Source organism: Pteropus medius, unplaced genomic scaffold, assembly GCF_902729225.1.
Source record: "Pteropus medius unplaced genomic scaffold, Ma_sr-lr_union100, whole genome shotgun sequence".
Classification (NCBI taxonomy): Eukaryota; Metazoa; Chordata; class Mammalia; order Chiroptera; family Pteropodidae; genus Pteropus; species Pteropus medius.
In genome coordinates this window covers 623,979-649,959 of record NW_024348533.1, presented here as the reverse complement: position 1 = coordinate 649,959, position 25,981 = coordinate 623,979, and the positions used below count along the sequence as shown (strand labels likewise).

Below are 25,981 nucleotides of genomic sequence, written 5' to 3'. Positions count from 1 at the left end.
GTAGGTGGTCGATTCTTGAGAATGTTCCATGTGCACTAGAGAAGAATGTATAAGCAGCTGTTTTGAGATGGAAGGCTCTGTAAATGTCAATTATGTCCAGTTGGTCTAATGTGTCGTTTAAGGATGTGATTTCCTTATTGATTTTCTATTTGGATGATCTGTCCATATTCGACAGTGGGGTATTTAGATCCCCTACTACAATAGTGTTTTGGTCTGTTTCTCCTTTTAATTCTGTTAGTAATTGCTTTACGTATTTTGGGGCTCCCTGATTGGGAGCATAGATATTAATAAGTATTATGTCTTCTTGGTGCATGATTCCCTTTACCATTATGAAGTGTCCCTCAGTATCTTTCTTTATCTTTTTTATTTTGAAGTCTATTTCGTCTGATATTAGTACCACTACTCCCACTTTTCTCTGGATGCCATTTGCTTGAAATATCATTTTCCACCCTTTTACGCTGAGTCTACATTTGTCTTTGGAGCCGAGATGTGTCTCCTGGAGGCAGCATATGGTTGGGTTTTGTTTTTTGATCCATTCTGCAACTTTGTGCCTTTTTATTGGTGAGTTCAGTCCATTTACATTTAGGTGATTATTGAAATATGAGGTCTTTGTATAGCCATTTTATCTTTTGCTTTCTGGTAGCTCGGTGTTTCCATTGATTTCTTGTCCTTGTGTTTCTGTTTTATTTTGATTGGCTTTTGTGGGTTTTGCCTCTGAGTCTTCTTATTTTATGTTATATACTTCAGTTCTGACTCTATAGTGCGTTGTTACAATTGCAAATATGAAAAAGATAGTTATATGCATACAGTCATCTATTTTCTTCTGTGTGTGCCTTATCTCCTTTCCCCTTTGCAAATTTGGATCTTTGAATCCCTCCCTTTTTAGTCATTGTTGTCTCAATTTATTTCTATTTATGCTGAACGTTCATTACTATCTTGTGATAGCAATTCTCTTCTTATTATTTAAGCTTATAATGCCCTGTTCTTAGTAAAGGTTGAACTCCTCTGATTCTATTTGCCTGATAGTCACTTTACTACTAATTATGTATTTTTTTGTTGTTGTTATTTTGTTTTAGGTGAGCTGACCCCTTTTTGAATTTCCTGTAGTGCAGGTCTCATAGTGGAGAATTCTCTCAATTTTTAATTTCTCCTTTATATCTAAAGGAGAGCTTAACTGGATACATTGTTCTAGGCTGGTAGTTCCTTTCGCTTAATAGTTTAAATATTTGATTCCATTCCTTTCTGGCTTGTAAGGTCTGAGAAGTCCAATGATAACCTAATGGGTTTTCCTTTATATGTTACTGTTTTCTTCTCCCTGGCTGCCCTGAGAATTATATCTTTGACATTGATTTTTGATTTTTAATACAATGTGCCTTGGTGAAAGCCTTTTTGGGTTGAGATAATTAAGTGTTCTGTTGACTTCTTAAATTCCAAGTTCCAGCTCATTCCTTAGATTTGGGAAATTCTCATCCACTCAGCAAAAGCTGTGGAGACTGAAGCTACTCTCTCAGCCTCGGGAGCTGCCTGCAGGAGGAAGAGGAAGGGAGAAGGTGCAGCGACTTTCCTGAACAGCCCTGCCTGGAAGTGCTGGGACTTTATGTGCAGTCGGCAGCAGGGTTTGGTCATCAGGGCAGAAAGCAGAGAAGTGGGACAGGACCACAGAGAAACAACAGTTGATTGCTACCAGCCCCAGCTGCAAAATTGAGGCTGAGCCGCAGCCCTGACCCCCAACTCAGAGGGCCCCTACCCCCATAGCCTCCGAGAACGATTCCCCCAGGGGAATCTGAGCAAACACTACCAAAACTGTTGCTAACACTGACAGGGACTAAAACTGAGAGTAGTGAATGTGATTAAAATCTACAAGAAAATAAAAGACATTAGGCTTTATATAAAGCAGGGATCCAAGAGGCTTAGACGCCACCTACTTGAAACCAAAAGAAAAGCGCCTTCTTCACAGCTGGCTAAAGAAAGACCTTTATATAATAAGTCTTATTTCTGGAAAAACAACAGAATACAGTTCCATTAATATCTAGGCAGGGAAATAGTCCATTAAACACCATGAACAACCAAGGTGACGAGGCATCTCAGAAAAAAAGAGAAAAATCTCCAGAAAATGAGCTTACAGACATAGAAATATGCAACTTAAGTGACAGAGAATTCAGAATGATACTTCTGAAAAAACTCAGTGAGTTCTGAAACGAGTCATATCAACAATTTCAGAAACTGCAAAAACAGCTAGATGAGCAGAGCAAGGAGATTATCTCGAAACCCTCAAAAAGAACCAAATAGAACATCTTGAGATAAACACACACACACACACACACTGCAAGAATTGAAAAATGAAATAGAAAGCTTGAGAAATAGAGTTGACCAAATGGAGGAAAAGATCAGTGATATTGAAGACAGAAATCTAGAAAGAAATCAGAAGGAAGAAGAGAGAAACCGAAGAATGAAAAATAATGATCAGGGATGTTGCCGCAACCTTCACCCCTGCCCCTCCCTCCTGCAAGGAGCTCCTGCAGCTGCCAGAGGCAGGTTCTTTATTTGTCCCAGTCCACCACCCAACACCTGGGGTTCTGACCTACAGTAGCTCTTATGCGCAGATCCCACGCTCAGATGTGCTAGTGTGCAGTTTGTGTGTTTTTTGTTGAGTTTTAGATGTTCAGCTTATTGTTGTTTCAAGGGGAGAGATCTGAGGATCTCTCACTCCACCATGTTTTCCCAGAATCCACCATTGGTATTTTGATAGAGATTGCACTGAATCTATAGATTGCTTTGGATAGTATGAACATTTTAACAATGTTAATTCTTCCTACCCATGAGCACAATAATGCTTCCATTTATTTATATCTTCTTCAATTTCTTTCTTCAATGTCATATAATTTTATGAGTACAGGTCTTTTCTCTCCTTGGTTAAATGTATTCCTAAATATTTTATTGTTTTTGATACAATTGTAAATGGGTTTATTTTCTTCATTTCTCTTTCTAATAGTTCGTTATTGGTGTATAAAAAACCCAACTGATTTCTGAATATTAATTTTGGATCTGAATTAAACAGATCCAAATTTAAAAAGGCCTCACACAGACTCACCCTGGCTAACCCCCTGGTACCTAGCAGAGGCAACATACTGAAACCAGTCTTTTGGTGAAAAAGGCCTATTTGCTAGCTGCAGCCCAAGGGGCAACCTTCTCACTTAACGCATATTAAGAAGCTGAAAGCAATACTTGACAGAGACTGGGGAGGTCATCAGGCATTATTGTTGTACTCTCCCTCTGTCTTTCTCCAAGTTACCAGTCTCTCCCAGAAAGAGCTTGTGCATACCTCTGGCATCCTGGATTTTGTGGCTGCAGCCAGGGGATGCCCCTTAAAAGCCTGGCTCTGGTGAGGAGTGGGGCTTGTGTTCATGGATTCAATGGGACAGTAGCAAAAAATGGGACAGTAGCAAAAAATGGGACAATTCTTAACTGCCTATCACCCCAGGGCTCAGTGCAGAAGGAGCAGACTGACATGCCCATCTCACAGTTTTCATCTGAAAGAGAAATATTTACATACTTTAAAAGCAGCTGCATGAAGGTCCAGCTTACAATTAGTTTGCATTTAGGTGCTGAGAGATCCTCCCCTTTGAAACACTAACAAGTCTTGGCATACCCTCAACTACTAGAAGCCACTGAAGACATATAAGGTTACTTGGACAATCGCAAAGGTTTGAGAGACAACAGCTCAAGAGGGCTGTGGGTTACCCTTTAAGCATTCGTTCCTGCCAAGGTAGTTTTCTTGCATTTTGCTCTCTATTCCAGCATGTGTGTGGATGTTTATAAACAAGACCATCTGATTTCATAAGGGCTTTCTAAGATTCTGTCCAGCAGAATGATTCTTTCCTTTGACATTAAAATTTTACTGAGTTTAACAATAAGGTTCATCTCCTATACAAGATTACTCCTTCAAGACTGAAAGACATGGTTGTTTTATCCAATTCACAGAAACCAACACAGAGAGTCAAGGAAAATGAAGAAAAAGAGGAATATATTTCAAATGAAAAAGATAAAACCTCATAAAAAGACCTTTAAAAATGGAGATAAGTGGTTTAACTGATAAACAGTTTAAAATAATGGTCATAGAGATGTTCACTGAGGTCAGGAGAACAATGCATAACCAAAGTAAGAATTTCAGCAAAGTACCAAATAGAAATCATAGAGCTGAAGAACATAATAACTGAACTGAAAAATTCAATACAAGGGTTCAACATTTGATTAAATGAAGCAGAAGAAAGGGTCACTGGACTTAAAGATAGGATAGTGGAATTCAACCAATCAGAATAGTGAATAGAAAAAAGAGTGAAACAGAATAAAGATAGCTTAATGGACTATAAGACAAGTACCTTGAGTAGACCAATATTTGTAGTATAAAGGTCCTAGAAGGAGAAAGAAAAAGGGACAGAAAAATTATATGAAGAAATATCGTTGAAAACTTCCCAAAGCTGAGGAAGGAAACAGATATCCAGATCCAAGAAGCCCAAAAAGTTCCAAATAAGATGAACTCAAAGAGACTCACACCAAAACACATTATAATTAAAATGTCAAAAGTTAACATAGAAAGAATCTTAAAATTAGCAAAAGAAAAGCAACTAGTTATGTATAAGGGAACCCCCATTAAGATTATCAGCATATCTGTCATCAAAACTTTATAGAAAATTGCCATAAGTCCATACCATAGAAGGGAGTGGCACGCTATATTCAAAGTGCTGACAGAAAAAATTCCAACCAAGAATACTCTACCTGGCAAAGTTGTATTTTAGAATTGAGAGATAAAGACTTTTCACACAAGCAAAAGCTGAAGGAATTCACCACTCACTAGACCAGGCTTTATAAGAAATGTTAAAGGGAATTCTTTAAACTAAAATGAAAGGGCACCAATTAGTAAAAGAAAAAAAATATGAAAGTATAAATCTTTTTGGTAAAAACAAATATATAAATTCAAATAATCTATGATGGTGGGTTAATCATTTATAAATCTAGTATAAGGTTGAAAGACAAAAGTAGTAAAAACAACTATAACTACAATAACTTGTTAATGGATACACCAGGTAAAAAATTAATTTGTGCCATCAAAAATATAAAATATGGGGGGGAAGTAAAAGATATATAGCTTTAAAATGTATTTGAACTTAAATTGTTATCAACTTAAAAGACTGTTAAAAATATGTTTTATATAAGCCTCATGATAACCACAAAACAAAAACCTATAGTAGATATACAAAAGATTAACAGAAAGAAGTCTAAGCAAATAATCATAGAAAACCATCGAAACAAAAGAGAAGAGAGCAACAGAAGAAAGGAACAAAGGAATTAAAAAAAAAAACAGAAAACAATTAACAAAATTGCCATAAGTTCGTACTTATCAATAATTAATTTAAATGTAAATGGACTAAATTCTCCAGTTAAGAGTTGTAAAGTGGAGGAATAAATTCAAAAGCAAGATACAGCAATATGCTGCCTACAACAGTTACTCCAACTTTAAAAACACACACAAACTAAAGTGATGAGATAGAAAGGATATTCAATGCAAATGTGAACTAAAAAGTCCATTTTGTTTGATATAAGCTCAGATAGCTATGCTTATATCAGACAAAACAGACTTTAATAGAAAGACTGTAATAAGAAACAAAAAGGTCATTATAAACCGATAAAGGTGTCAATCAATTAAGATATAACATTTACAAATATTTATACACCCAACAGAGGAGCACCTAAATATATAAAGCAGATATTAACAGACCTAAATGGAGAAGTAGATAGCAATACAATAATAGTAGGGATCTTCAACATCCCACTTTCATCAATGGATAGATCATCCAAACAGAAAATCCAATAGACACATTAGACCAGATAAACTTAACATTCCACTCAAAAGCAGTAGAATACACATTCTTCTCAATAGCACAAGTATACATATGTTAGGACGCAAAACAAGTCTTAATTAATTTCAGACTGAAATCATATCAAGTATCTTTTCCAACCACAACAGTATGAAATTAGAAATCAATTACATAAAGAAAACTGGAAAAGTCACAAGTATGTGGAGACTAAACAACATGCTACAGAACAATCAATGGGTCAAAGAAGAAATTTTTAAAAAGTTAAATATCTTGAGACAAATGAAAATAAAAATATAAGATACCAAACTTATGTATGCAGCAAAAGTAGTTCTAAAAGGAAAGTGCATAGCAATAAACCCTTACATTAAGAAAACAAGAAAGAACCAAACAACCTCACATTGCATCACAAAAGAGTAGGAAAAAACGAACAAAGCCCAAAATTAATGAAAGTAAGGAACATTGATCAGAGGAGAAATAAATTAAATAGAAAATTGTAGAAAAATCAATGAAACTAAGAGCTGGGGTTTTCTTGAAAAGATAAACAAAATAGACAAAACTTTAGTTAGATTCATCAATACAAAAAAAGAAGACTGAAATAAAATCAGAAATGAAAGAGGAGACATTACAACTGATACCACAGAAATACAAAGGATCACGAGAGACTACTACGAACAATTATATAAGAACACATTTCTTCTAGGTTTAGAAGAAATGGATACGTTACTAGAAATATACAAACTACCAAGGCTGAATCATGAAGAAACAAAAAATCTGAACAGATCAATTACTTTTAAAGAGATTGAATAAGTAATAAAAAATTTCTCAACAAACAAAAGCCTAAGACCAGATATCTTCACTGGTAAATTCAACCAAATATTTAAAGAAAAATTAATATCAATCCTTCTCAAACTCTTCTAAAAAGTACAAGAGGAGGAAACACTTTCAAACTCATTTTATGAGCTCAGAATTACACTGACACCAACACCAGAGAAAGACACAAGAAAAACACAGGCCAACGTCACTGATGGACACAGATACAAAACGCCCAACAAAGTTTTGGCCAACCAAACTCAATAATACATTGGAAGGATCGTACACCATGATCAAGTGGCATGTTGATGCAAGGATGATTCAACAACCTCAAATCAATCAATATTATACACCACATTAACAAAATGAAGGATAAAAATGTAGGATCATCTCAGTAGATTCATAAAAGCCATTTGGCGAAATGCAACATCCATTCATGATTAAGAAATAATTCTCAACAATGTGGGTATAGTGGAAACATATCTCAACATAATAAAGGCCATGTATAACAAGACCATAGCTAACATCATTCTCAATGGTGAAAAACTGAGAGCTTCTGTTGTGACCAGGAACAAGAAAAGGATGCCCACTCTCACTACTTTTATTCAATATAGCACTGGAAGTCCTAGCCAGGTCAATTAGGCAAGAAAAAGACTTTAAAAGCATCCAAACTGGAAAGGAAGAAGTAAAACTGTCTCTATTTGCAGATGACATGACCTTATATAAAAAATCCTAAAGATTCCACCAAAAAACTATTAGAACTAATAAATAAATTCAGTAAAGTTGCAGGATATAAAATCAATATACAAAAATCAACTGCATTTCTGTACACTGAAAACTAATTATCAAAGAGAGAGATTAAGAAAATAATTCAATTTTCAATTTTATCTAAAAGAATAAAATACCTAGGAATTAACTTAGCCAAGTATGAGGAAGATCTCCACACCAAAAACTATAAGACATCGATGAAAAAAATTAAAGAAGAAACAAATAAATTGAAAGCTAGTCCATGCTCATGGACTGGAAGAATTAATACTGTTAAAATGGCCATACTACTCAAAGCAATCTACAGATTCAATGCAATCCCTAACAAAATTCCAATGGCATTTAATGTGAAATAAATAAAATAAACAATCCTAAAATTTGTATGGAACCTCAAAATACCCTGAATAGGCAAAACAGTCTTGAGAAAGAAGAAAGCTGAAGGCATCATGCCTTTTAATTTCAAACTATATTACAAAGCTATAGTCATCAAATAGTATGATATTAACATGAAAACAGACACATAGATCAATGGAACCGAATAGAGAGCCTGGAAATAAATGGGCATAATAAACCTATGCACATACAGTAATTTATTACAAAGAAGCCAAGAATACAGAATGGGGAATGGAATTTATGACAAAGAAGCCAAAAATATACAACAAAGAAAAATTTGGAAATCATGTATCTGATAAGGAGTTAAATATCCAAATTATATAAAGAACTCATAAAACTCAATAGAAAAAAAAATCTAATTAAAATATGAGCAAAGAATCCGAATAGACATTTTTCTAAAGAAGACATACAAATGGCCAACAGTTACATGAAAAGTTGCTCAACATCATTAATCATCAAGGAAATGCAAATCAAAATGATATCACCTCACATCTGTTAGAATGGTTATTATCTAAAAAACAAGAAGTAACAAGTATTGGCAAAGATGTGGAGAAAAGGGAACCCCTGTGAATTGTTCATGGAAAGTAAAATGGTACAGCCACTATGGAAAATGGTATGGAGATCCCTCAAAAAATTAAAAATAGAATTATATAATCCATATATTCCACTTTTGTGCATTTATGCAAAGATACAAAATCACTACCTTGAAAATACATCCGCATCTTCATGTTCACTTCAGAATTTTTTACAATGGTCAAGACATGGAAACAATATAGGTGTCCACTGATAGATGAATGGATAAAGAAAATGTGATATGTGTATATATATGATAATATATTTATATATATGCTAATAGTATATCCCAAACACAAATGTAAAATGCTATGTAAAAAGAGCAATGACCAGAAAAATAAAAAAGGTTTTAGAAATTCAAAATATGACTGACAAAATATAAAATTCAAAATAAAACTGACAGTTCTAGGAAGTACAAAAAATCGGCTAAGAAATGAAAATCTCAGAAAAAAGATTAGAATTAATTCAGGAAATCTTCCACCCAATTTTCAGAAAGGAAGGAGAGAGAAAATAGAGAAAAAGAAATGATCACAAATACAACACAATTTGCCAGAGCTACAGAAAAACACACTCTCTATATTGAATCTCTGTGGCTCACAAAGTGCCAACCTGGGAAAAAGAAACAAACAAAAAATTCCTCAATATTTAAAATATCATTGTGAAATCTATTGCCAAAGTATAAAGATAAGATCTTTCAAGAAAGAAAAAGTAGGTATTCTATTCTAGTATCAGTCTTCCTGTAAGCAACACTGGACACTAGAACAATTAAAGTTCTGAGGCAAAAGTACTTTCAATTTTGGCATGCCTGAAGTTAGACCTAAAATGAATAAGTTTTATTTGGAACAGGAAAATGACTGTCTCAAGAAAGAGTTTTTAAAAGAATTCATAATAATTTACTATATTAGACTTAGAAAATAAAAATAAATGATACTCTGATTTCTCCTTCTGCCCATAAATAACAAGCACTACAAGACTTTCCCTGAACAACAATTCAAACAACTGTTTTCAGAAACTGGACAAAAATCAGAGCAAGACTGATCCCTGAGAAAAGGGAAAGAAACAAGGTGAACCCTATGATACTCTCACTTTTCTATCTGGAGACAAATTCATGACATCATTGTAGGGATGAGTAACATAAACAGAGCTCAGTGATCTTAAATTGAAGAGATGTAGATCAGAATTTGGGGATACCAAAGCTATGATAAATTGCAAAACAGAGTACAAAAAAGAAGAGCCATGCACAAACAGAAAAGATCCTAAAATCTGCAAATGGGTCTCCTTTGTCAAGCCCCTCTTGGGGCAGCCTACAGGTGAGCACCATTTTGCCTGTGTTGAACCCTCACCCTATGGGCCGATTCTGAAGCTGCACTGGCTGGGTGAGATTGGCTCACTCCACCCTGTGTCTCCCTGGGGCCCTGCCCCACCTAGTCCACAAATTGCCTGCCTTGGCCCATTGCCAGGCAGCCAGCCCCACCCTGCAGCTTCCCTGGGCCACATATTTATTGGCAGGCAGCGGTCCTAAGCTCATGTAGTCTCTGCACAGTCCACACATTTTAGGGGAGACTTTTGGTGGCGAGCCACTGGTGCCAGCTCGAACTGCAATATCTTTTGGGCAGATCACGGGGGTCTGAGGGCCTGAGAAGGCCAGCAGCTGGCTTTGCTACGATCTGAGACATCCAAAGGAAGCCACAGATGCAGCACTGGCATGTAACCTGACTTTGCATTGGCCAGATGAAATTTGTTCACTTTATCTCAGTGACTCCCTGGGTCCCTGCCCCACCCAATTCTCATACCGCTGAAAGGCTCTTCTAGCTATGGAGTCATACAAGCAGCTGGCAGGCAGCCCCAGGCCTTGGGGTGCACTGGTCCTTTTTGCTGAGCTGTCCCCAGCCCAGTACTTGGGGTAACCAACCTCAGCTCACATTGTGGTCTCTCTCACTTGCCTCTAGATTCAGCATAAGCAGCAGCCATCCATGAATTGCTCTGTAGCTCCTATCACGTGGCCCAGAGCAATCAAAAGCAGAGGCTGAACTTGGCCTACACAGGAACCGCTCCCAAGGGGCCACAGATCTAACACATCTGAAGATTGGTATTAGACCACAACAGAGGAACACCTGACTACCCCCATAAGTGACATACCCAAAGAGTGGTCTCAAGAGATACATGAGAATGCTGGGGCAAATCTCACTTCGTGGGGTCACACAGCAGCTTATCTGTGGGCATGGCCAACCCCACAGCCAGTCAGCCCAAGAGTCAATCTCATCTACTGACGTGCTAACAGGAATTAAGACTTAGGCCACCTGGTCAAGGCTGGGAGACATAACAAATTTTCCTAATACATAGAAACAAACACAGAAAGGCAAGTAAAATGAGAAAACAAAGAAAATGCTGCAAATGAAACAACAGGAGAAAATTCCAGAAAAAAAAATTAATGAAGTGGAGGCAAGCAATCCACCAGAGACAGAGTTCAAAACACTGGTGATAAGGATGCTCAATGAACTTAGGGGGATAATATAGATAATCTTGTTGTAGCCACCAGCCCCTGATAGACACACGGACCACCAGAAACCAGTGAGTGATAGGAAACACTCTCTTTATTCAGCCAGCTGGGTCTGCCAGGGGTACACAGACCCCAAATTAAGCAGCCCCGAAATGTAGAGGTACAGGGTTTTTAAGTCCCAAACCCCATTCTTCATTCTGTCTGAACACAAAAGTCTATTTTTCTCCTATTTACTAATTGTCAACCCACAGGTTGGTTGTGCAACTGGGGGTACAGAAGTAGAAAGCTTATTGTTAGAATGTTATGTTCCCATGGGTGATAACCTATATTCCCATGGGCCAAGCAGTAATTTTCCAGCCAGCATAATCTCAGTGAGGACCTCAACAGAGAGCTATTAATTATAAAAAAGGACAAACCATAAAGAAGAACCAGTCAGAAATGAAGAATACAATAACAAATGAAGAATACACTAGAAGGAATCAACAGAATAGATGAAGTGGAGGATCGAATTAGTGAGCTAGAAAACAAGGTAACAGAAAACTCCCAATCAGAAGAGCAAAAAGAAAAAAGTATCAAAAAATGAGGAAACTTTCTACTGGGTATTTACCCCAAAGACTTGAAAACCCATATCCAAAAAGATATTTGCACACCAATGTTCATAACAGCATTATTCACAGTGGCCTGGACATGGAAGCAACTGAAGTGTTCTACGATAGATGACTGGCTATAGAAGCTGTAGTACATACATACAATGGAATATTACTCAGCCATAAGAAGAGATGAAATACTGCTATTTGCGACAACATGGATGGACCACGAGAGAATCATGCTAAGCGAAATGAGCCAGACAGAAAAAGGTGAAAATCACATTATACGTGGGATATAAACCTAAAAACAACAAATGAGCAGGATAAACAAACAGAGACTCATGGACATGGACTACAGACTAGTGGTTACCAGAGGACTATAGACTAGTGGTTACTAGTGGAGTGGTGGAGGAGCGGGGAGGTAGATGAGGTTAAGGGGGTCATATATAGGGTTTAGGGGGAGGGTGAAGTGGGTAAAGGAGATGAAATATATGGTAACTGAAGGACACTGGCTTTGGATGGTAAACACACAATAGAATAAACAGATATCAAATGATAATATATATCTGAAAATTATATAATTGTGTTAACCAATGTTACCCCAAAAACTTAAAAATTTTTTAAAAATAAGGAAAGTTTAAGAGACCTCTGGGACAACAGCAAATGTACCAACATCTGCATCATAGGGGTACCAAAAGGAAAAGAGAGCAAGGGGTTGAGAACCTATTTGAAGAAATAATGACAGAAAACTTCCCTAACCTTGCAAAGGAAATAGACATACAAGTCCAGGAAGTGCAGAGTCCCAAACAAGAGAAACCCAAACAGACTCATGCCAAGACACATCATCATTAAAAAGCCAAAAGCTGGAGACAAAAAGAGAATCCTAAAAGCAGGAAGAGAAAGGCTGCTAGTTACTTACAAGGATCCTGCCATAAGAATGTCAGCTGACTTTTCAACAGCAACTTTGCAGGCCAGAAGAGATTGGCATGAAATATGCAAAGTGATTAAAAACAAGAACCTACAACCAAGACTATTCTACCCAGTAAGGCTATCAATTGAAATTGATAACTTAAAGGTGAGATAAAGAACTTCCCAGACAAGAAAAAACTAAAGGAATTCATCACCAATAAGCCAAAACTACAAGAATTATTAAGGGGACTTCTGTAAAAAGAAAGGGAGGAAACCCATAAATACAAATAATAAATGATAATAACTGTGTATCTATCAATAATCACTTAAATATAAATGGATTAAATGATCTAATCAAGACATAAGGTAGTTGAATGGATAAAAAAAAAAAACCAAGACCCATACATATGCAGTCTATGAGAGAACCACTTCAGATCAAATGACACACACAGATTGTAAGTAAAAGGATGGAAAAAGATATTTTCATTTCTATTCATGCAAATAGAAATGAAAAAAAAAAAGCTGGGATAGCAATATTTTTATCAGATATAATAGACTTCAAAACAAAAACAATAATAAGAGACAAAGAAGGGCATTACATAATGATAAAGGGATCAGTACAACAAGAGAACATAACCTTACTAAACATATATGCACCCAAATAGGAGCACCTACATATGTAAAGCAATTATTGACCTAAATAAATGCAGACATTGACAGTAATACACTCATAATAGGAGACTTTTACACTCCATTGACACCAATGGACAGATCTTCTAGACAGAAAATCAATAAAGAAATAACAGCCTTAAATGACAGACTAGACCAGATGGATTTAATTAATATTTTCAGAATGTTTCACCCCAAAGCTGTAGAACGTACATTCTTCTCAGTGCGCATGGAACATTTTCCAGGACAGACCACATGTTAGGCCACAAAACATGTCTCAATAAATTTAAGAAGACTGAAATCATACTAAGTGTCTTCTCCGACCACAATGGTATGAAACTAGAAATCAACCATGAGAGAAAAAAACGAAAATATACAAACACATGGAGGCTAAACAACATGCTACTAAACAATAAATGGGTTAACAATGATATCAAGAAAGAAATCTAAAGATATCTAGAAAAAAATGAAAACACAATGACTTAAAATCTATGGGACACAGAGAAAGTAATCCTAAGAGGGAAATTTACAGCAATATAGGCCTACCTCAAGAAACAAGAAAAATCTCAAATAAACAATCTAACCTCACACCTAAAGGAACTAGAAAAAGAATACCAAACAAAACCGAAAGTGGGTAGAAAGAAAATAATAAAGATTAGAGTGGAAATAAACGAAATAGACTCAAGAAAAACAATACAAAAGATCAAAAAAAAAAATCAAGGGCTGGCTCTTTTAAAGGATAAACAAAATTGATAAACCTTTAACCAGACTCGTCAAGAAAAAGAGAGCGGACCCAAATAAATAAAATCAGAAATGAAAGAGGATAAGCAATTATGGACTCCACAGAAATACAAAGGATTCTAAGAAAATACTAAGAGCAATTATATGCCAACAAATTGGACAATCTGGAAGAAATGGATATATTCCTAGAAACATACAAGTCTCCCAAGACTCAGTCAAGAAAAAACAGAAAATCTGAGCCAACCGATTACTACCAACAAAATTGAATTGGTAATCAAAAACTTCCAAAAAACAAAAGTCCTGAACCAGATGGCTTCATAGGTGAATTACCAAACATTCAAAGAGTTAACACCAATTCTCCTCAAACTATTCCGTAAAATTCAAGAGGAAGGAAGACTTCTTAACTCTTTTTATGAAGCCACCATTACCCTGATTCCAAAACCAGACAAAGACAGTACAAAAAAAAGACAACTATAGGCCAATATCCTCAATGAACAATGATCAAAATATCAGCAAACCGATTTCAGCAATACATTAAAAATGTCATTACACCATGATCAAGTCGGATTTATTGATTTATTTCTGAGATGCAAGGTTGGTACAATATCCGCAAATCAATTCATATGATATACCACATTAACAAACTGAAAGATAAAAATCATATGATCATATCAATAGATGCATAAAAAGTATTCGACAAGATCCAGCATCCATTTATGATAAAAATTCTCAGCAAAGTAGGAATAGAGAGAACATATGTGAACATAATAAAGGCCATATATGACAGACCTACATCTAACATTATACTTAATGGGGAAAGGCTTAAAGTGTTTTCCTTAAGATCAGGAACAACAGAAGGATGCCCACTTTTACCACTTCTAGTCAACACAGTACTGGAAGTCTTAACTACAGCAATCAGACAAGAAAGAGAAATAAAAGGCATCCAAATTGAAAATGAAGAAGTAAAACTGTCATTATTTGCAGATGACATTATACTATATATAGAGAACCCTAGAGCCTCCACGAAAAAAACTGCTAGAACTGATCAATGAATTCAGTAAAGTTGCAAGATGCAAAACTAATATTCAGGAGTCGGCTACATTTTTACAAACCAATGATGAACTATCAGAAAGAGAAATTAAGAAAACAATCCTATTTACAATTGCATCAAATACAATAAAATATCTAGGAATCAATCTAACAAAGGAGATAAAAGACCTGTTCTCGTAAAATTATAAGTCATTGAAAAAAATTGAAGAAGAAACAAAAAATAAATGGAAGCATATACTGTGCTCATGGGTAGGAAGTCTTAAAATCTATAGATTCAATGAAATACCTATCAAACTACCAATGACATTATTCACAGAACTAGAATAAATAATCCAAAAATTTATATGAAACCATAAAAGATTCTGAAGAGCCAAAGCAACCTTGAGAAAGAAGAACAAAGTTGGAGATATCACACTATCTGATTTCAAACTGAACTACAAGACTATCATAGTAATCAAAACAGGATGGTCCTGGCATAAACAGACACATAGATCAATGGAACAGAATAGAGAACCCAGAAATAAACCCACACCTATCTGGTTATTTAATCTATGACAAAGGAGGCAAGAATATACAATGAGATAAAAAGTCTCTTCAACAAATAGTGTTGGAAAACTGGATATATGCAAAAAAATGAAACTGGACACCTTCTTACACTATATACAAGAATAAACTCAAAATGGATTAAAGATTTACATGTAAGACCTGAAACCACAAAACTTCTAGAAAAAAACATAGGCAACAAACTCTCTCATATTGTTATTAATAATTTTCTTTTTGATATATCTCCTTGGACAAGGAAAACAAGAGAAAAAATAAACAAATGGGACTACACGAAACTATTTTTGCACAGCAAAGGAAACCATCAACGAAATGAAAACACAGCCTACTGAGTGGGAGAAGATATTTGTCAATGATACAGTCAATGATACAAAGATTAACATCTGAAATTTATAAAGAACTCATACAACACAACAACAACATCAACAAAATTCAATGAAAAAATTGGCAAAAGACCCAAACAGGTATTTCTCTAAAGAGGAAATACAGATAGCTAATAGACATATGAAAAGATGCTCAACATCACTAATCATCAGAGAAATACAAATTAAAACCACAATGAGATATCACCTCACACCTGTCAGATTAGTTTCATCAATAAATCAAAAAACAGCAAATGTTGGAGAGGTTGTGGAGAAAAGGGAACCCTCATACACTTTTGGTTTGATTGCAAATTAGTATAGCCATTATGAAAAACAGTTTGGAGGTTCCTCAAAAAATTAAAAATACAACTGCCTTTTATCCCAGCAATTGTACTTCTGGGTATTTATCCAAAGAAAACCAAACCACTAGTTCATAAACATTTATGCACCCCTATGTTCACGGCAGCGCTACTCACAATAGCCAAGATATGGAAGCAACCTAAGTACCCATTAAGAGACAACTGGATAAAAAGTTATGGTACATATATACAATGGAATATTACTCAGGTACCAAAAAATGAAATCTTACCATCTGCAATGACATGGATGGACATAGAGAGTATTATGTTGAGTGAAATAAATCAGACAGAGAAAAATAAATATTTTAGGTTTCACTTATATGTGGAACCTAAGGAAAAGAAGAAATGAACCAACTAAACGAAAACAGACTCACAGATACAGAGAACAAACTGGTAATTGACAGAGGGGAGGGGAGTTGAGGGGGCTAGATGAAATAAATTTAAAAATATATATATATGGAAAAGAAAATATCTTCAAGAAATAAAGGTGAAATGAAAGCTTTTAAGACAAAATTTAAAGTACTTATCACCAGACCTCTACTAGGAAAAAAGTTAAAGTTCTGTAGGCAGAAAGAAAATTATACCAGATAGGAACTTGTATATACACACACAAAAATAAAGAGTGCTGGAACTGACTAGTAACTATGTGAGTAAATATAAAAAAGATTTTTTGTCATTATTTCTTTAAAAAATGATTGACTATTTGAAGCAAAAAATAATAACAAGGTACTGTGTGCTTCTCAACATATATCCAAGAAAAATGCATTACTATAATAGCAAAAAGGAAGAGAAGGAGAAAACGGAGGCATAGTTTTATAAAGTTCTTACATTAATATAAAGAGGCATAATGTTATGTAAAGGTAGACTGTGATAAATTAAAGATTTATATTTCAAATCTCAAAGCAATCATCACAAAAATGAAACAAGAAATTAGAGCTAATAAACCAATAGTGGGGATAAAATAGAAACAAAAATACTCTGTTAATCAAAAATGAGACAGAAAAGAAAAAGAAAAGGAATCAAGAAGATAGTGAGAAAAAAAAACAGAATAGCAACATGGTAGATTTAAATCAAACTATTAAGACACTTAGATTAATATAAGTGATCTAAACACCCTAACTAAAAGGCAGAGATAATGAAACTAGATTTAAAAAGCAGAGCTCAACTCTACACTGACATGTTGAATATCCCAAGACTATCTACCTACAGATTCAATGATTCACTGAGAAGATCCACATGTCTTCACATGTAGTTGTGAAGTTATAGCAAATGAATACAAAGCAGAAATGGCAAAGAAAAAAGGAGTTTGGAGTAAAGTTTAGAGGAAACCAAGTGGAAGTACTAATCCTTCACTAAATTCTGAGTGAAATTTTGATAATTTGTATTTTCGTTTTCATTATATAGAAAATTTTAAATTTTTATCTTGAGACTTCTTTGATCTATATGTTATTTAGAAGTATGTTGTTTAATCCTCAAATATTTTGGAATTTACAGGGGTCTTTCTGTTGTTGATTCCAGGCTTAATTCTGTTGAGGTCTGAGAACATACTTTGACTTATATTCTTTTAAATTTGTTGAGATGCATTTTATGCCTTAGTGAATGTTCCATGTGAGTGTGAGAACATAGACGTTGCCTTTGGTGAATGAAGTAGTCTATAAATGCCAATTAGATCTAGTTGACTGATTGTATGTTCAGCTCAACTATATCCTTGCTGCTTTTCTGCCTGCTGCATTTGTGAATACTCACAGAGGAATGTTTAAGTCTCTGACAGTAACAGATTTTTCTACTTCTCCTTTTCAGACCTATCACTTTTTGCTTCCCATATTTTGATGTTATGCTGTTAGGTTTGTGTGTCTTCTTGGAAAATAAACTCCTTTATTATATAATGCCCCCCTTTATCCCTGATAATTTTCTTTGATCTGAAATCTGCTTTGTCTGAAATTAATACAGCTACTTCAGCTTTCTTTTGATTTGTGTTAGCTTGGTATACGCTTCTCCATCCATTACTTTTTAACTTTTAGAAACTTTATTTTCCATTATCTTTATTTCCATTTTGTTGTAACAATTTGTAGAATAGCTTAAGACCACTCCATGGCTGTTCTTACCCATTCAGTGGCCTGAGCAGTGGGGGCGGCAGACCAGTCTTCAGTGGCAGGCTGAGCACTCCAGTCTTCAGTAGGAAACTGCTAAATATGCACACAGGGCACCTGCATGCCTTCAGACCAGTCTTCAGGTTGAGCAGCAGTGAACTCAGGAGCTGGAGCAGTCCATTCACCCTGAAATTCCTCCTTGGTCACAGCCTTTTCATCAGTGGCCTGCTCTTCCTTTTTAATCTCTTCATGATCTCTGTAGAAATAGAGATCAGGCATGATCTCCCACAGGCGTTCACAGGAGATGGTGTCACACATGCGTGGGACTTCCCAGGCCAGCATCCACCACATCAGACTCATTAAGTGATCTCCCTTGCTGTTACAAGGGATGGCAATGTCCACATAGCACAGAGGAGAATATGCGTTACACAGGGCGATGGTAGGCAGGTTAACATAAGACACCTCTGTGAGAAGCTAGTGGTCGGTCCTGGGATCAGTAACCACCAGAAGTCTCGGCTCCTGGAAGGCTACCTGGGTCTGGTTAGTGAAGACCCCAGGAGTGAAGCAGCCAGCAGTAGGAGTGGCTCCAGTGGCAGCAGCAAACTTCAGCACAGCTCACTGGCCAGTATTCCTGGATGATATGGCACTGACATCAGCTGGGTTTTCAATAGTAACAACAGCACGAGCTGCCAGCAGAAGCTTTTCTCAAGATCTTTTCAAATTTATGATGTAGATGCCCTCACTTTTCCTTTTGTAGATGTACTGTTCCATTTGGAAGTCAAGGTTGGTGCCACCTAAGTGGGTTCCTACTGCAAGGAATTTGAGGACATCCACCTCCTTCATTTGCAAGACATCAAGGGCTCCAGACATTGTGACAGTTTCCCTTTAAGTTACGTGGGAACCAAGAACAATGCTATATGGGCCCTTCTCTGGGTAGTGTGGAAAAAAGCTCCATCCCATTATTTTTAATATATAAGTGTCTTTGTATTTATAATGGGTAGACAACATATTCTTAGGTCTTTTTTTTTTTTTTAATCCACCCTGATAGTCTTTTGTAATTGGTAAATTTTGACCTTTTACATTTAAAGTGATTATTGATATAGATTTCAATATACCATATTTGTTACTCTATTCATTGCCTTTGGTCTTTGTTCGTCTTCTACTCTTTTTCTGCCTTCTCTGGTTTTAATTGAGCATTTTATATTATTCCATTTCATATCCTCTATTAGAATATCACTTATACTTAAAAAAAAATTTAGTGGTTACCCTAACGTTTGCAATATACATTTACTACTAATCTAATTCCACTTGAGAGTAACACTATTCTGCTTCATGGGTAGTGCACAGTACCTTATAACAGAGTATTCCAAATTTTTCCCTCCCATCCCTTATAACATTGTTGTCATTTGTTTCATTTATATATAAACTTATACATATAATCTTCTAAAATCATTGCTATCATTTTGAACTGTTATCTGTTAGACCAGGCATAAATAAGAAAAATAAAAGATTTTATTTTGCCTTCATTTATTCTTTCTCAAACACTCTTCCTTCCTTTATACAGGTCCAAGTTTCTAACCTACTTTTCTTTTTATTAAAAATTATTGGGGTGACATTAATAAAATCAAAAAAGTTTCAAGTGTACAATTCAACAATATGTTGTATACATATTGCATTATGTCTTCACCTCCCAAAATTAGATTTCCTTCCATCACCAAATTTTTGACCCCTTTTACCCCTATCTACCTCCCCACCCCTTCCCACTGGTAACCACTAATCCACAATCTATGTATCATTTTTCTTCTTTCTGAAGAACTTCTCAACATTTCTTGCAAGGCAGGTCTACCAGAAACAAATTCCCTCAATTTTTGTCTGAGAGTCTTTTTTATGTCACTTTTGAAGGATAATTTCACTGGATTTAGGAGTCTAGGTTGATAGTTATTTTCTTTCAACACTTTAAATACTTCATTCTCTTTTTGCTTGCACGATTCTGAACAGAGGTCTGAAATAACTCTAATCCTTGTTCCTCTGCAGGTAAGGTAATTTTTCTTCCTTATAGCTTCCTTCTAGATGTTTTATTTGTCTTTGATTTTATGCAGGTTCAATGCAGTTGCCCAGGTATAAAATTTTTGCTATTTTTCCCACCTGATGTTCTCTGAGCTTGTTGGATCTGTGGTTTTGTGTCTGTCACTAATTTTGGAAAGTTGTAAGCCATCATTACTTCAAATATTTCTTCTGTCCCCTTATTTCTTCTCCTTCTGGTATTACCACTACACATATGTTATGCTTTTTTGTAATTTCCTCACAATTCTTGGATGTTCTGTTCTGTTTTTTACATTATTTTTCTTTTTAGTTTGGGAAGTTCCTGTTGACATATCTTCAAGATCACTGTTTCTTTCCTCAGCCATGCTCAGTACACTGATGAGCCCATCAAAGGCATTCTTCATTTGTTACAGTAATTTTTTTTGTTTCTAACATTTCCTTCTGACTCTTTCTCAGAGTTTCTATTTCTCTGCTTATATTACCCACCCATTCTTACATGTTGTCCATTTTTTACATCAGAACCCTTAGCATAAAGGAAAACTGGGGAATTAACTGTTCATAGATTACTCTGAAAAGCTATGACAGTCTTAGGACTCTAGCATGCCACACGCATGTACAGTGCTATGTGCATTCCCAGGAAAGACCTAAGAAGGTCCTAACCTCTCACTTCTTGCTGTCCTTGAGTCTCTGCACAGGCAGTATGTGAAGGGTAAAGCAGAGTTGTAATTTACCTGACAAGAGTATTGAAGGTGTGCCGTGACATCCACAGAGTCCCTCAGCAAAGGCTGAGAAAACTTTGGTTCAAGATATCTAAGGATAAATCTCTGCCCAATAATTAACTGACCACAAAGCTAAGCTAACAGAAACTTAAATGACCATACAAAACAGACTCACATCATGAAAGTCACTAAACTGCATCAACAATAACAAACCCTGGGAGTGTGATGAGGGGACTCTGATTTCTAGAGTTCCCATATTTCATTATTTTAAATATCCAGTTTTTACACCCGTAAAATACAAGACATGAAAAGAAATAGGAAAGTATGGCTCTTAAACAGAAAAGTAGTGTGGAAGCCCGATATATTGGACTTACTTAATAAGACCTAAATCAATGATTATAACTATTTTCAAAGAATTAAAGCAATCATGTCTAAAAAATTTTTTTTAAATAAAGATGTTTCATCAAAGAGAAAATATCAATGAAGAGAATCAAAGTATAAAAAAGAACCAAATAGAAATTCTGGAGTTGAAAAATACAAAAACTGTAATGTAAAATTCACTAGAGGGGCTTACCAGAAGATTTGAACTGGCAGGAAAAAAATTACTAACTTGAAGACAAGTCAAATGAGATTATCCAGTCTGAGGAACAGAGATAAAAACGAATGAAGAAAAATAAGCAGAGCCTGGAGTGATATCAGGGAGGATAGCAGGGTAGAAAGAGCCAGGACTCTGTCTCTCTACCTAGACAATAACTGCACTGCCAGAAATTGTCTGAAGTGACTGTTGTGAAACTCTGGAGTACATTTGAAAGTTTGCTGCTTCCAGGGGAAAGCTTGGAGGTAAATTTCAGTTAACATCATTTGATTTCAGACCTCAACTACTGGGAGGTAGCAGCTGGGATAGCAACCCATGTTTCTGGCATGGCTGAGCCAGAGTGGGTAATAAGGACCTTGTCCTCCAAATATCAGGTTTTCAGTTCTGACCGAAGATTGCTGCTTCTGATTATGGAGCCACACAGGCTGGCTGTCATTGTTCCAATCCCCACCAGCTAAAGCAGCTTCCAAGAGATTTAAAAGGGCCACATCTATATTTATGGGCATTCAAAGACAACCACATTTAAGAGGAATTTAGGAAGCCACTACACATGACCAGGCTCAGAGAAGACTATGAGAAGACGTTAAGCTTTCATCTCAGGCTGCTCCCTAGCCAAGTGGCACTGTAAAACAAAAACAAAAAAATCTGCAAACCCTGGGAAGGGGAAGAATTCTATTTCCAGAATTACCACAAAATAAATTTCAAATGTCCTGTTTTCAACAAAGAAAAAAATCACAGGGCATACAAAGAAAGAAAAAAGTATGGCCCATTCTCAAGAACAAAATTAATCAACAGAAATTGTGCCTGAGGAAACCCAGATGTCAGACTCACTAGACAAAGACTTAAAACTCTCCTTAAGATATTTAAAGAGCTGAAGGGAGACGTGAACAAAGATAAGAAATGACAAATGAAGAAAATGAGAATACCAACAAAAAGACAGATATTATAAATGGGAGCCCAAATGAAATTATGTAGTTGAAAAGCATAATAATTGAAATTTAAAAAAATATACCCAAATGTTTAAAAGCAGATATGAGCAAGCAGAAAAAAAAAATAGACTTTAAATCCAAAAAGGTTAGAATGACTAAGAAGATCATTATATATTAGTAAATGGTTCACTACAGCAAGAAAATATTACAATTATAAATATTTACATTCCTAATAATAGATCCTCAAAATAGATGAAGCAATAATTGACAAAACAGAAGGTGAAATAGATAGTTCTACAAAAACAGTTGAAGAATTTAATACCCCACTTCCAATAAAGGATAGATTAACACGACGAAAGATGAGTAAGGAAATAGAGGACTTGAACGACACAATAAATCAACTAGACCTAAGAGATATATACAGAATAATCCATTCGACAACAGCAGAATATTCTTCTCAAGTGCACATTCTTCTCAAATATACATGGGACATTCTCCAGGACAGATCATACGTTAGGCCACAAAATAAGTCACAACAGATTTTAAAAGACAGATATCACATAAAGTTATTTTCTCTGACTAGAAGAGGATGAAGTTAGAAATCAATAATAGAAAGAAAATGGGATAATTCACAAATATGGGGAAATTAATGACACAGTTAAACAACCAATTGGTGAAAGAATAAATCAAAAGAGAAATTAAAAATATTGAGATGAATAAAAATGAAAACACGACATACCCAAACTTTCGGGATGAAGTGAAAGCAACGATAAAAAGAAAATTTATAGGTATAACTGCTTATGTAAAAAAAAAAAAAATCTCGAGTCAACAACTTAACTTTACAACTTTAGAAACTAGAAAAAGAAAAACTAAATCCAAAGATAACAGAAGGAAGGAAATAATAAAGATTAGTTTAGAGATAATCAAAATAGAGAATAAAAAATAGAGAAAAGATTAACAATTGACAAATCTGCAGCTAGGCTGACAAAAAGAATAAAGGACAGGATGCAAATAGCCAAAAATCAGAAATGAATGTGAGACATTACTACCAGCCTTCAGAGATAAAAAAGGGGCATAAGAGAATTCTATGAACAATTATACGATAACAAATTAATTATACAATAACAAATTCCCTCTAAAATCTGGAACAAGACAAAGAATCTTACTTTTATCACTACTATTCAACACTGTACTAGAAGTTCTAGTTAGAGACATTAGACAACAAAAATAAAAGGCATCCAAATTGGAAAGGAATAAGTAAAACAATCTCTATTCACAGAAGGTAAGCTCCTACATACAGAAAATCTCAAAAATTCCACAAGAAAGCTACTCATGCTAATAAACTAATTAAGCACAGTTGCTGGGTATAAGATAAACACACAAAAAGCTGTTGTGTTTCTGCACAGCAACAATGAAAAAAATCTGAAAAGGATATTAAGAAAGTAATTCCTTTTATAATAGCATCTGAAAGAATTAATAGTTAGAAATTATTTTAACCAACGAGGTGAAGGACTGGCATACTAAAAACTACAAAGCACTGAAGAAAGAAATTTGAAAAGGTATAAATAAATGGAAAAAAAATCCCATGTTCATGGGTAGAAAGACTTAAGTCATTCTTCATTATGTCAATACTACCCGAAGCAATCAATATGTTCAATGCAATCCTTATCAAAATTCCTATAGCCTTTTTTGCAGAAACAGAAACTCTGATTTATCTAGAATTGCAAGGGATCCCAAATAGCTAAAACAATTGAAAAGGAAAATAAAGTTAGAAGATTCACACTTCCTGACTTCAAAACTTACTACAAAGCCATTAGAGTAATTAAAACACTATGAATAAACAGCAGCAACAAAACATCTGATATTTAAAAATGGGCAAAAGACTTGAATAAACATTTCCCCAAAGAACAAATACGAATGGCCAATAAACACATGAAAAGATGCTCAACATCACTAATCATTAAGGAAATGCAAATCAACACCAAAACGAGATAACATCTCATATCCATTAGGATGGCTGCTATCAAAAAAACCCTGAGAAACTGAAACTCTTATTCACTGTTGGAGGCAATATAAAAAGGTACAACCACTATGGAAAAGAGTATGGTAGTTCTCAAAAGTTAAAAATAATATTACTGTATGATCCAGCAATTCTAATTCTAGGCATAGGCCCAAAAGACTTGGAGGCAGGGTCTTGAGAACTTATTTGTACACTCATATTTATATCAGCATTATCAACAACAGTTAAAAGGTGGAAGCAATCCAGGTGTCCACTGACATATGAATGGATAAACACAATGGTATATACATACAATGGAATATTATTCAGCCTTTAAAAATAGGAAATTCTGACACAGGCTATAACATGGATGAACCTGAGGACAACTGGCAAAGTGAAATAAGCCAGTCACAAAAAGACTAATACTATATGATTCCATGTAAATGAAATACCTAGAGGAATCGGATTCATAAAGACCTAAAGTAGAATAGAGGTTGCCAGTGACTAGGGGGAGAGAGGAATGGGGTACAGAGTTTCACTTCTGTAAGACAGAAGATTTCTGGAGATTTGTTGTACAAATATGAATATATGTAACATTACTGAATGTATGTAACTACTGTATGCTTAAAAATGGTTAAGAGGATAAATTTTATATGTATTTTACCACAATTAAAATTAAAAAAAAAAACACTATGTAACGGACCTAAGAAAACACATATAAAGCAATAGAATAGTATAGAAAGCCCAGAAATAAACCATCACACTTATGGTCAATTGACTTTCAACAAGAATGTTATGATCATTCAGTGAGGAAAGGACACTCCTGAGAATAATGCTGAGAAAACTGGATAACCACATGCAAAAGAATGAAATTAAACTTTACATCATATACAAAAATTAACTCAAAATCTATTGTTTAATCCATTCAGTTTAGTCAAAAATCTAAACTTAAGAGTTGAAACTAAAAAACTCTAAGAAGAAAACACTGGGAGAAACCTTCATGTCATTGAGTTTGGCAACAATTTCATGGATATGACCAAAGGACAAGCTACACAAAAAAAAACTTCTATAAAATTAAGAACTATCAAAAAGGTGAAGAGACAACCTACTAATTGAAAGAAAATATTTGAAAATCATATATCTGAAAAGATTAATATTTAAAAATATATAGAACATCTAAAATTCAACAACAACAAAACAAACAATTTAAAAAATGAGTAAGAGACTTGAATAGACATTGTATATCTCCGAAGAAGATATACGAATGGTCAATATGCAGATGAATATGTGCTCAATATCATTAGTCATTAAGGAAATGCAAATTAAAACCACACTGAGATAGCAACTCACACCTACTAGGATGGTTATAATTTTTTTTAAATGGAAAATAAGAAGTGTTGACGAAGATGTGGAGAAATCGGGACTTTCATGCATTGCTGGTGGGAAAATAA

General features: G+C 35.1%; 1 pseudogene; it reads right to left on the bottom strand.

The window, feature by feature from the left end:
- Window positions 1–18,218: 18,218 nt before the first annotated feature.
- Window positions 18,219–19,184, bottom strand: LOC120616688 (40S ribosomal protein SA-like; annotated as a pseudogene).
- Between the last annotated feature and the right edge of the window lie 6,797 nt (window positions 19,185–25,981).